This window comes from Macaca nemestrina, chromosome 12 (assembly GCF_043159975.1).
Source record: "Macaca nemestrina isolate mMacNem1 chromosome 12, mMacNem.hap1, whole genome shotgun sequence".
NCBI classification, from domain to species: domain Eukaryota; kingdom Metazoa; phylum Chordata; class Mammalia; order Primates; family Cercopithecidae; genus Macaca; species Macaca nemestrina.
In genome coordinates, this window is record NC_092136.1 from 119,395,579 (window position 1) to 119,406,109 (window position 10,531).

Consider the following 10,531-nt stretch of genomic DNA (forward strand, 5'->3'; position numbering starts at 1 on the left):
CCTGAACTCAGCACTGGATCAAATGGACCTGAAAGACATCTATAAAACTCTCCACTCCAAAACAACAGAATATACATTCTTCTCATCACCACATGGCATATATTCTAAAATTAACCACACAATCACACACAATAAATGCAAAAGATAATAAATGCAAAAGATAATAAATCCTCAGTAAATGCAAAAGAACTGAAGTCATAACAACCACTCTCACAGACCACAGTGCAATAAAATTAGAGATCAAGACTAAGAAAATTATTGAAAACCATACAATAATATGAAAATTGAATAACCTGCTCCTGAATGACTTTTGGGTAAATAATGAAATTAAGGCAGAAATCAAGAAATTATTTGAAACTAATGAGAACAAAGATAAAATGAACTAGAATCTCTGGGACACAGCTAAGGCAGTGTTAAGAGTGAAATTTATAGCATTAAATGCCCACACGAAAAAGTTAGAAAGATCTCAATTTAACAATCTAACATCACAACTAAAAGAGCTAGAGAACCAAGGGAAAACCAACATCAAAGCTAGCAGAAGACAAGAAATAACCCAGATCAGAGCTGAACTGAAGGAGGTTGAGACACGAAAAACTAGCCAAAAGATTAATGAACCTAGGAGTTGGTTAATTGAAAAAAGTAATAAAACTAGATAGACCATTAACTGGACTAATAAAGAATAAAAGAGAGAAGGTCCAAATAAACACAATTAGAAATGACAAATGGGATATTACCACTGACCCCACAGAAAATGAAATAATTGTCAGAGAATAACATAAACACCTCTATGCACGCAAACTAGAAAATCTAGAAGAAATCGATACATTCCTGGACACACACACCCTCCCAAGACTGAACCAGGAAGAAATTGAACCCCTGAACAGACAATTAATGAGCTTTGAAACTGAATCAGTAATAAATAGCCTACCAACCAAAAAAAAAAAAAATCCCAGGACCAGATGAATTCATAGCTGAATTCTACCAGATGTATAAAGAAGAGCTGGCACCACTCCTACTGAAACTATTCCAAAAAATTGAGGAGGAGGAATTCCCCCTTGACTCATTCTATGAAGCTAGCATCATCCCGATACCAAAACCTGGCAGAGACACACCAATTAAAGGAAACTTCAAGCCAATAGGCCAATATACTTGATGAGTGTTGATGCAAAAATCCTCAACAAAATACTGGCAAAACAAATCCAGCAGCACATCAAAAAGTTTATCCACCATGATCAAGTAGGCTTTGTTCCTGGGATGCAAGGTTGGTTCAACATACACAAATCAATAAATGTGACTCATCACATAAATAGAACTAAAGAAAAAACCATGTGATTATCTTAATTGATGCAGAAAAGACTTCAGATAAAATTCAACATCACTTCATGTTAAAAACTCTCAATAAACTAGGTACTGGAGGAACAATACCTGAAAATAATAGCCATCTATGGCAAACCCACAGCTAACATTATACTGAATGGGCAAAAGCTGGAAACACTCCCCTTGAAAAATGGCACAAAACGATGATGCCCTCTCTTACCACTCCTACTAAAAATAGTATTGGAAGTCCTGGTCAGAACAATCAGGCAAGAGAAAGAAATAAAGGGCACCCAAATAGGAAGAGAGAAAGTCAAATTATCCCTCTTTGCAGATGACATTATCCTATATCTAGAAAATCCCATAGTCTTGGCCCAAAAGCTCCTTACATTGATAAACAATTTCAGCAAAGTCTCAGGATACAACATCAATGTACAAAAATCACTAACATTCCTATACACCAACAACAATCAAGCCAATCAGGTACATGATCCCGTTCACAACTGCCACAAAAAGAATAAAATACATAGGAATACAGCTAACCAGGGAGGTGAAAGCTCTCCACAAGGAGAACTACAAACCACGCTCAAAGAAATCAGAGATGACACAAACAAATGGAAAAACATTCCATGCTCATGGAGAGGAAGAATTAATATCGTTAAAATGGACATACTGCCCAAAGCAATTTATAGGTTAAATGCTATTCCTATCAAACTACCAATAACGTTCTTCACAGAACTATAAAAAACTATATTAAAATTCATATGGAACCAAAAAAGAGACTGAATAGCAAAGAGAATCCTAAGCAAAAAGAACAAAGCTGGCATCACGCTACCTGACTTCAAACTGTACTACAGGGCTACAGTAACAAAAACAGCATGGTACTGGGACAAAAACAGACACATAAACCAATGGAACAGAATAGAGAGCCCAGAAATAACGCTGTGCACCTGCAACCATCTAATCTTCAGCCAAGTCAACAGCAACAAGAAATGGGAAAAGGATTCCCTATTTAATAAATGGTGCTGGGATAACTGGCTAGCCATATGCAGAAGATTGAAACTGAACTCCTTCCTTACATCATATACAGAAATCAAGTCAAGATGGATTAAATATTCAAATGTTATAGTTTTGGGTTTTACATTTAAATGTAAATCTAGGCAATATCATTCTATATATAGGAATGGGAAAATATTTCATGATGAAGTTGCCAAAAGCAATTGCATCAAAAGCAAAAATTGACAAATGGGATCTAACTAAACTAAAGAGCTTCTGCACAGCAAAATAAATTATCAACAGAGTAAACAGACAACCTATAGAATGGGAGAAAATATTTGCAAACTATGCATTTGACAAAGGTCTAATATCCAGCATCTATAAGGAACTTAAATTTACAAGAAAAAACAAACAATCTCATTAAAAAGTGGCAAATGACATGAACAGACACTGTTCAAAAAAAGACATACATGGGGCCAACAAGCATATGAAAAAAAGCTCAACCTCACTGATCATCAAAGAAATGCAAACAAACCACACTGAGGTGCCATCTAACACCAGTCAGAATGGCTGCTATTACAAGGTGAAAAAGAAACGAAAACAAACAAAACAGTTACTGACAAGTTTGCAAAGAAAAAGGGACACTTATACACTGTTAGTGGGAGTGTAAATTAGTTCAACCACTGTGGAAAGCAGTGTGGAGATTCCTCAAAGAAATACCATTCAACCCAGCAATTTCAATACTGGGTATATATGCAAAGGAATATATATTGTTCTTTAATAAAAACACATGAACATATATGTTCATTACAGTACTATTCACAACAGCAAAGAGATGGAATCAACCTAAATGTCTAACAGTGGTAGACTAGATAAAGAAAATGTGGTACATATACACAATGGAATACTATGCAGCCATAAAAAAGAATGAGATCATGTCCTTTGCAGGAATGTGGATGGAGCTGGAGGCCATTATCCTTAGCAAACTAATGCAGGAAAAGAAAACCAAACACCATATCCTGTCACTTACAAGTGAGAGCTAAGTGATGAGAACACAGAGACAGAAAGAGGGTAACAAGAGACACGAGGGCTCGTTTGAGGATGGAGGGTGGGAGAAAGGAGAGGATCAGGAAAAATAACTAATGGGTCCTAAGCTTAATACCAGGGTGATGAAATAATTTGTACAACAAACCCTTTTGATACAAGTTGACCTATGTAACAAACCTGCACATGTACCTGTGAACTTAAAATAAAAGTTAAAAAAAGAAGTATATTTTGGGGTGAAATATTTTGGTTTCCCTTAACCTCATCTCAAACCTATTTCCAAACAGAATCACATTCACAAGTACCAGGGGTTAGGACTTGGACATAGCTTTTTAGGGGCACTATTCAATCCAATACAGGAGCCAATTTTAGCCACACTGGGTGGTGTGAAGACACAAAGTGAAGCAAGGCCCACACGCTGGAGTCAGACAGGCTAGGGCTTGAGCTCTTGCTCTGTCACCAACACTTACCACCTGTCTGGGTGACTGTGCAGGTCATTAATGCTCTCATTGTTACAGTATTTAACGTGGGTATAATAATAACCCTGATACGTTATCTCATGGAATTGTGGTGAAGGTTAAATGGCTGAATGGTTTGAATGTGTTCTCCAAGATGCATGTGTTAGAACTTAATCTCCAATGTAGCAGTGTTGGGAGGTGGGGCCTAATGAGAGGCGTTTGGGTCATGAGGGCTCCACCATCATGAATGGGTTAACGATTATTATAAAAGGGCTTGAGGCTGCAAGTTTGGTCTCTTGCTCTCTCTTTGCTCTTACACTATGGGAAGATGCAGCAAGAAGGCTCTTTGTAGATGCCAGTCCCTTCATCTCGAACTTTTCAGCCTCTAGAACCATGAGCCAATCAATTTCTGCTCATTATAAAGTACCCAGTCTCAGGTGTTCTGGTACAGCAGCACAAAATGGACTAAGACAATGACCTAATGAAATGAAAGATCTTGGAAAATTATGACGTGCTATCTATGTACAGGGTAATTAGCAAGCATCTCAACTTACTCATTGTGTGAGCTTAGGCAAGTTTCCTCACCTCTCGGAAGCTGTTTCCTCATCAGTAAAATGGAAAGTACTCACCTCACTGGGCCGCCGGAAGGACTCAGTGAAACTGCATGCGAGGCACTTAACACATAGAAAGTGCTCTTAAAGTAAAAGCCATGAGCATTGTGGTGAGGCCCTTCCAGAAGGATGGGCTGGCTTAAATGTCCAGAAGAGAAGTGAATCAGACTCTTGATTTTTGAGATTTTCTGTGGTTTTTTGGAGACAGAGTCTCCCTCTCTCGCCCAGGCTGGAGTTCAATGGCACAATCTTGGCTGACTGGAACCTCCATCTCCTGGGTTCAAACGATCCTCCTGCCTCAGCCTCCTGAATAGCTGGGACTACAGGCGTGTGCCACCACACCCGGCTAATTTTTGTATTTTTAGTATAGAGATGAGGTTTCACCATGTTGGTCAGGCTGGTCTTGAACTCCTGACCTCAGGTGATCCACTCGCCTCAGGCTCCCAAAGTGCTGGGATTACAGGCATGACCCCCCGTACCCGGCATTTTTGAGAATTTAGGAGATTAAGCACCTGTCCCCCACTCCTTGGGGATTTGAAAATTAGGTGGGAAGAAGCTGATTCTGGGTTTTGCAAGTAAAGGGGGACCTGATACTGCTGGGGCCAGCTTGCACCCAGGAAGCGGCTGGTAGCTGAGCAGAATGAGCCGCTGATGACAACTTTGGCTCTTTGGCCTTAGGCCTAGTGGGTCCCCAGGGTTCTGCTGATCTGAGCATTTTGCTGGGGAATTCCCTTTTCTGAAAGAGCTTCACACTAAGGTGGTGGCATCAGCTGGGGCCGAGGCCAGGCGCCTTCTGTCTATGGACTCCAGCCTGAGTTTCAGGGACATCTTGACTCACAAGGGGAACTTTTCCCTCCCACCAATCATGGCATTGGGGGTGGAGGGTGGGCAGCCACCCTGGATGACGTCACTCAGTGCACACCATTGCTGGCCCCTGTGGCTGTTGCATGAAGAGGAGATGAGGCCCCATTTTCGAGAAATCGTCTGTGCTAGGCATCTCAGTGAAGGGGGTTGAGCCAACTGCTAGGTCTCCTCTAAGACACCAGGAAGCACTGGGGGAACCCTGGATGCACCCAAGTAGGGACTGGATCCGGGAGGCTTGAGGATTCGCTCTTTTCTCCTACACGGGTTGGAGGCCACTCTGCCTCAATGCCATCCTCTACATTTGCATGACTACTGTCCTGTGAAAAATCTCTGCTTGTGAGCCAGCGCAAGTATGACTCGGCGTGTCTCTTTAATTCCCTTTGGGCACGACCATGAGAGTCAGTTTACAATAACCAGACACCTGGCTTTACAATCACTCCTCATTGTTGACCCAAAACAGTATCCCGCAGCTCGATCACTGCCCATGTGCTAGACTTCTCGCAGAATGACTCTTATTAAAAAAAAAAAAAAAATCCACATCTGGTGCATTTAGTGGCCTACAGCACATGCCTTTGAGAATTCATCAAGGCAGAAAGTATTCGTTATTCGAGGATGGGTTTGATTTTTGGCAATGATGTTGAGGCTCTCTGGGTCAAGTTGGAAGATTATGCAGCTGGGAGAGCTCTTTGCTTAGACCACTGCGTCAGACAGCCCTCCTCAGTCTCCGTGCTCAGCTACCGCTTCCCTTCTATAGCTCCCCCAGTCGCCATGGCAGATGTGGCCAGACACCTCACTCTCTTGCCATCTGCCCAGGGTTTCTCTGCCACCAGGGCCATGCCCAGCTCTTCCTCGTCTCAGATGCATTTTGCACGGTTCTTCAGAGGTTCCCTAGCAGGATGGAGCCTCAGTGACCCACGGTGATGGCCAGCTCAGTTAAGACACCTTAGCTTGGCCTTTCTGCTTCCCTGTTTTATGCTTCCCAATCCCCCTTGGGATTGTAGGGAACCATTGCTTTTCCCTGGAATCTCTTTCCAAAATAAGCTACTTGAACCAAAGGCTCTTTATGTGGGGGAACCCAGGCGAGAACAGCTGCCCTGCTGAATTTTTTTGTAAGACTTTCAACAGAGTTTGAGGAAGGAGTTACGGGGAGTCTATTGAGATACTGGTCATAGGAGTTCATAGTGTCCCGAGGCATCATATATATGGGCCATCTCTTTTGCTCTCTCTCTGCCCTTTTTTTTTTAAAAAATTATTTTTTAGACATAACTCACTTGCCATATAAGTCCCATTTAAAGTGTGCAATTTGGCCAGGCATATGACTCATGCCTGTAATCCCAGCACTCTGGGAAGCAGAAGTGGGAGGATTGCTTGAGTCCAGAAGTTCAAGACCAGACTGGGAAATACAGTGAGACTCCATCTCTATACAAAAAAAATATATATAATAAAGTGTGCAATTCAGTGGTTTTTAGTATATTTACAGAGTTGTGCACCCATCACCACATCGATTTTAGAACGTATTTATCACCCCTAAAAGAAACATGGTACTCATTAAAAATCACTTTCCATTTCTCCCACAACCTCATCCCTCTAGGCAACCACTGATATACTTTTTGTTTGCCTATTGTGGATACTTCACTTAAATGGAATTGTATAATATGTGGCTTTTTGTGTCTAGCGTGTTTACTCAGCCTAATGTTTTCGTTATGAAGGAATGAAGGAACCTCAGCAGAAGGTTCATCTGTATGTGGCATGTGGCATGTATCAGTACTTCATTCTTCTTTTTTTTTTTTGTGAGACAGGGTCTTGCTCTGTTGCCCAGGCTGGAGTGCAGTGGCATGATCATGGCTCACTATAGCCTCGAACTCCTAGGCTAAAGCAATCCTCCTGCCTTGGCCTTCTGAGTAGTTGGGACCACAAGTACTGTTCCACCATGCTGGCTATTTGTAGAAGTGAAGATTTGCTATGTTGTCCAGGCTGGTCTCAAAACTCCTGGGCTCAAGCAGTTCTCCTGCCTTGGCCTCCCAAAGTGCAGGGATTATAGGTGTGATTTCATTCATTTTATGGCTGAATAATAATCCCTTGTATAGATACGCCACATTTTATTTATCCATCAATCAGTTGATGGACATCCCAGTTTCGTCCACCTTTTGGCTATTAAGAGTAATGCTACTATAAATATTTGTGTACAAATTCTTTCTGTGCAGGTGTATGTTTTGGTTTCTTTTTGTTATATACCTAGGAGTGGAATTGCTCGTTCACTTTGCTCCTCTTTTAATTTTTAATTTTACTGTTAGGTTAGACAATACATTCCCATGCTATCTCACAATTTAAAAGGTACAAAAGGAGAATTTCTATTGTCTCCTTAATCACAAGCAATATTTCCCATTTTAAATGTATTTTTGGAGATATCTCTAGCATATATAAACAATTACGAATATTTGTTCTTTCTTTTTCTATCACAAATAGTGATACAATATACACTGTTCAGTACCTTACTTTATTTGTTAAACATTAAATCTTAGAGATTGCTCCATATCATTACAAAAGAAGCTTTTCATTTTTGTATCTATGTAGCATTCCCTTGAATGGAGAGAAATAGCTTATTTAATTTAAATGATTTATTTAACCAGTCCCTAATTAAAAGGCATTAGGTTGTTTCCAATCTTTTGTTATTACAAACAATAGTACAATGAAAAACCTTAAACAAATACCATTTCCCACATGTGTGAGTTCATCATAGGATATATTTCTAGAATTAGAAAAACCATATCACAATGTATGTGAACTTGGCTGGGCCCGGTGGCTCATGCCTGTAATCCCAGCACTTTGGGAGGTCAAAGTGGGAGGATCATTTGAACTCAGGAGTTCAAGACCAGCCTGGGTAACATAGTAAGACCCCATATCTATTTAAAAAAGAGAAAGAAAGAAAGGTATGTGAACTTTAAATCTTGACACATATGCCAATTGCCTTCCATAGAGGTTATACCAATTTACAGCTCATCAGCAACGTGTGACCTCTTTGCACATACCCTCACAACTTTGATGGGTGGAAAATGATATCTCCATGTCATTTTAATGTGAAATTATGAGTGAGTTACAGTGTCTTTTATTCCTTTTTGTAAAATGCCCGTTCATATCTTTTGCCTGTTTTTTCAATCGACATGATCATTTTCTTGATGATTTGGAGTATTCTTACTTATCGGAGAAATTAAACCTTTGTTTACAAGATGAGTATCTAAAACTTCTCCCAAAGGGTCGAGTCTTTTGCTTTTGTGTACTATTGTTCATGAATACCCAGTGTCCCTCCCTGAAAAGGCATTACATTCCCACCCTTGTGAACCAAGGTGTAGCTGTGTGACTTGTTCTGGTCAGTTAAATGTAAGTGGAAGCCCACGTGACACTTTGGGCTGAAGTTTGAAGTGCTGGTGCTTTGCTTACCCTCTTTCTCTCTGACATGGGAATTGGCATCAGCAGATGATGGCTGTGCCTTCAACTTGGGAGCCTAAAGTGAAAATGACAATACTGACAACATGGGAGTGGAGGCCCCAGCCATTCCACAACAGGATATGGACTGTGGGCCAGAAATAATCCCTTGTTGCTTTATACCCCTCAGATTTTGGCTTTTTTTCTTGCTGCAGTGTAACCAGCCTATCCAGACTCATATTTGCCACAAAGACTTTTGAAAAAAATTTTATTTTGATAAGGTTAAAATGATTAGTCCTTTATTTCATGACTTCTAGGTTTGTGCCAGAAGATCTTCCTCAATCATGCAATGAAAAATCTTAAATATTATTTCCCTGCCAGGCATGGTGGCTCACGTCTGTAATCCCAGCACTTTGGGTGGAGGGCTGAGGCAGGTGGATCACCTGAGGTCAGGAGTTTGGGACAAGCCTGGCCAACACAGTGAAACTACGTCTGTACTAAAAATACAAAAAATTAGTCAGGTGTGGTGGTGGACACCTGTAATCCCAGCTACTCAGTAGGCTGAGGCAGGAGAATTGCTTGAACCTGGGAGGCAGAGGTTGTGGTGAGCCGAGATCACACCACTGCACTCCAGCCTGGGCAACAAGAGCAAAAGGCAACTCCGTCTCAAAACAAACAAACAAACAACAAACAAACGAACGAACAAAAACCCCCCAAACCAAATATTGTTTCCCACATCTGGATTATTATTTTAAAAATCCTCCCATGGTTTGTTGAAAATGTATTATTTATCTTCTAATTTGAAATGCCGTCAGGTGCCACTCTCTGACTGTCATTGTTTCGTAGTTTGAGAAGTGGAGCTTAGGGCAGCAGCTGCTCTTGCCTGGGCCAACCACCATAATCCCAGTGTTTGAGACTGTGGCTGCTGCTGAAAGCAACTTGACTGCAGATGTGTATTCCAATCAGGAGCTTCTCCTGTCACACAGAAGCCTAGCATTGGGCATTTCAGGGCCAGTAGGGCAGCTCCAGGGCTGTTCTTATGTGGTTCTGTTTTACCCTCCTTAGGACGTGGCTTTCCCAGACGTCATGGTCCAAGATGTCTGCTGGAGCTCCAGCCATCAAGCCTGAGTTTCAGGCAGGAAGTAGGAGAAGGCAGGTGAGGCCAAAGGGACTATGCCAGTTGTTCATCTCCCTTTTAAGGAACTTTTTTGGATGTCTCACCTACAGTCTTCTGTTTATACGTTCTTGCCCAGAAGTTAGTCATACAGCCACACCTTGTATCAAAGGGGCAAGACATGCAGAGTTTATAGTGTTGGTGTGATGGAATGCTGGAGGTTTGATGAGACAGGGTGATAGATAAGTTCTCTGACAGGCTCAGAACTTTGGGGGCAGGGCCTGCTCCTAAAAAACAGAGCTCCCTGGTAGCAAATCCCAGCACAAGGCACCACAGCCATCCTCATCCCCTCCTTGCCTTCTGGCCATCTCAGGCCATCCCCAGCTTTGGGGACTTCCCAGAAGGGTCTGCACCTGTGAGTGGTAGCTGAAAGCTGGGAGGGAGCCTGGCCCCTACTCTGGGAGTCAGAAGCCCTCTTGGTCTTTGGTCAATTCACCTTTGGCTAGCGCTGACTAACTCTGGCTTGAATCTCTGAGCCTATTTTTCCTTCTGTAAACTTGGGAAACAGGAATAGCTTCCTAGGGCTGCTGTGCTAACAGAGAGAAACTACATCTAGGAAAGCCTTAGGAGGTTGCAGCTGTTGATTTTGGAAGAACAAGGGAAGACTGCCTGGGAGTTCCTGCTGCCATCAGCAGGGGTGGCCTGGG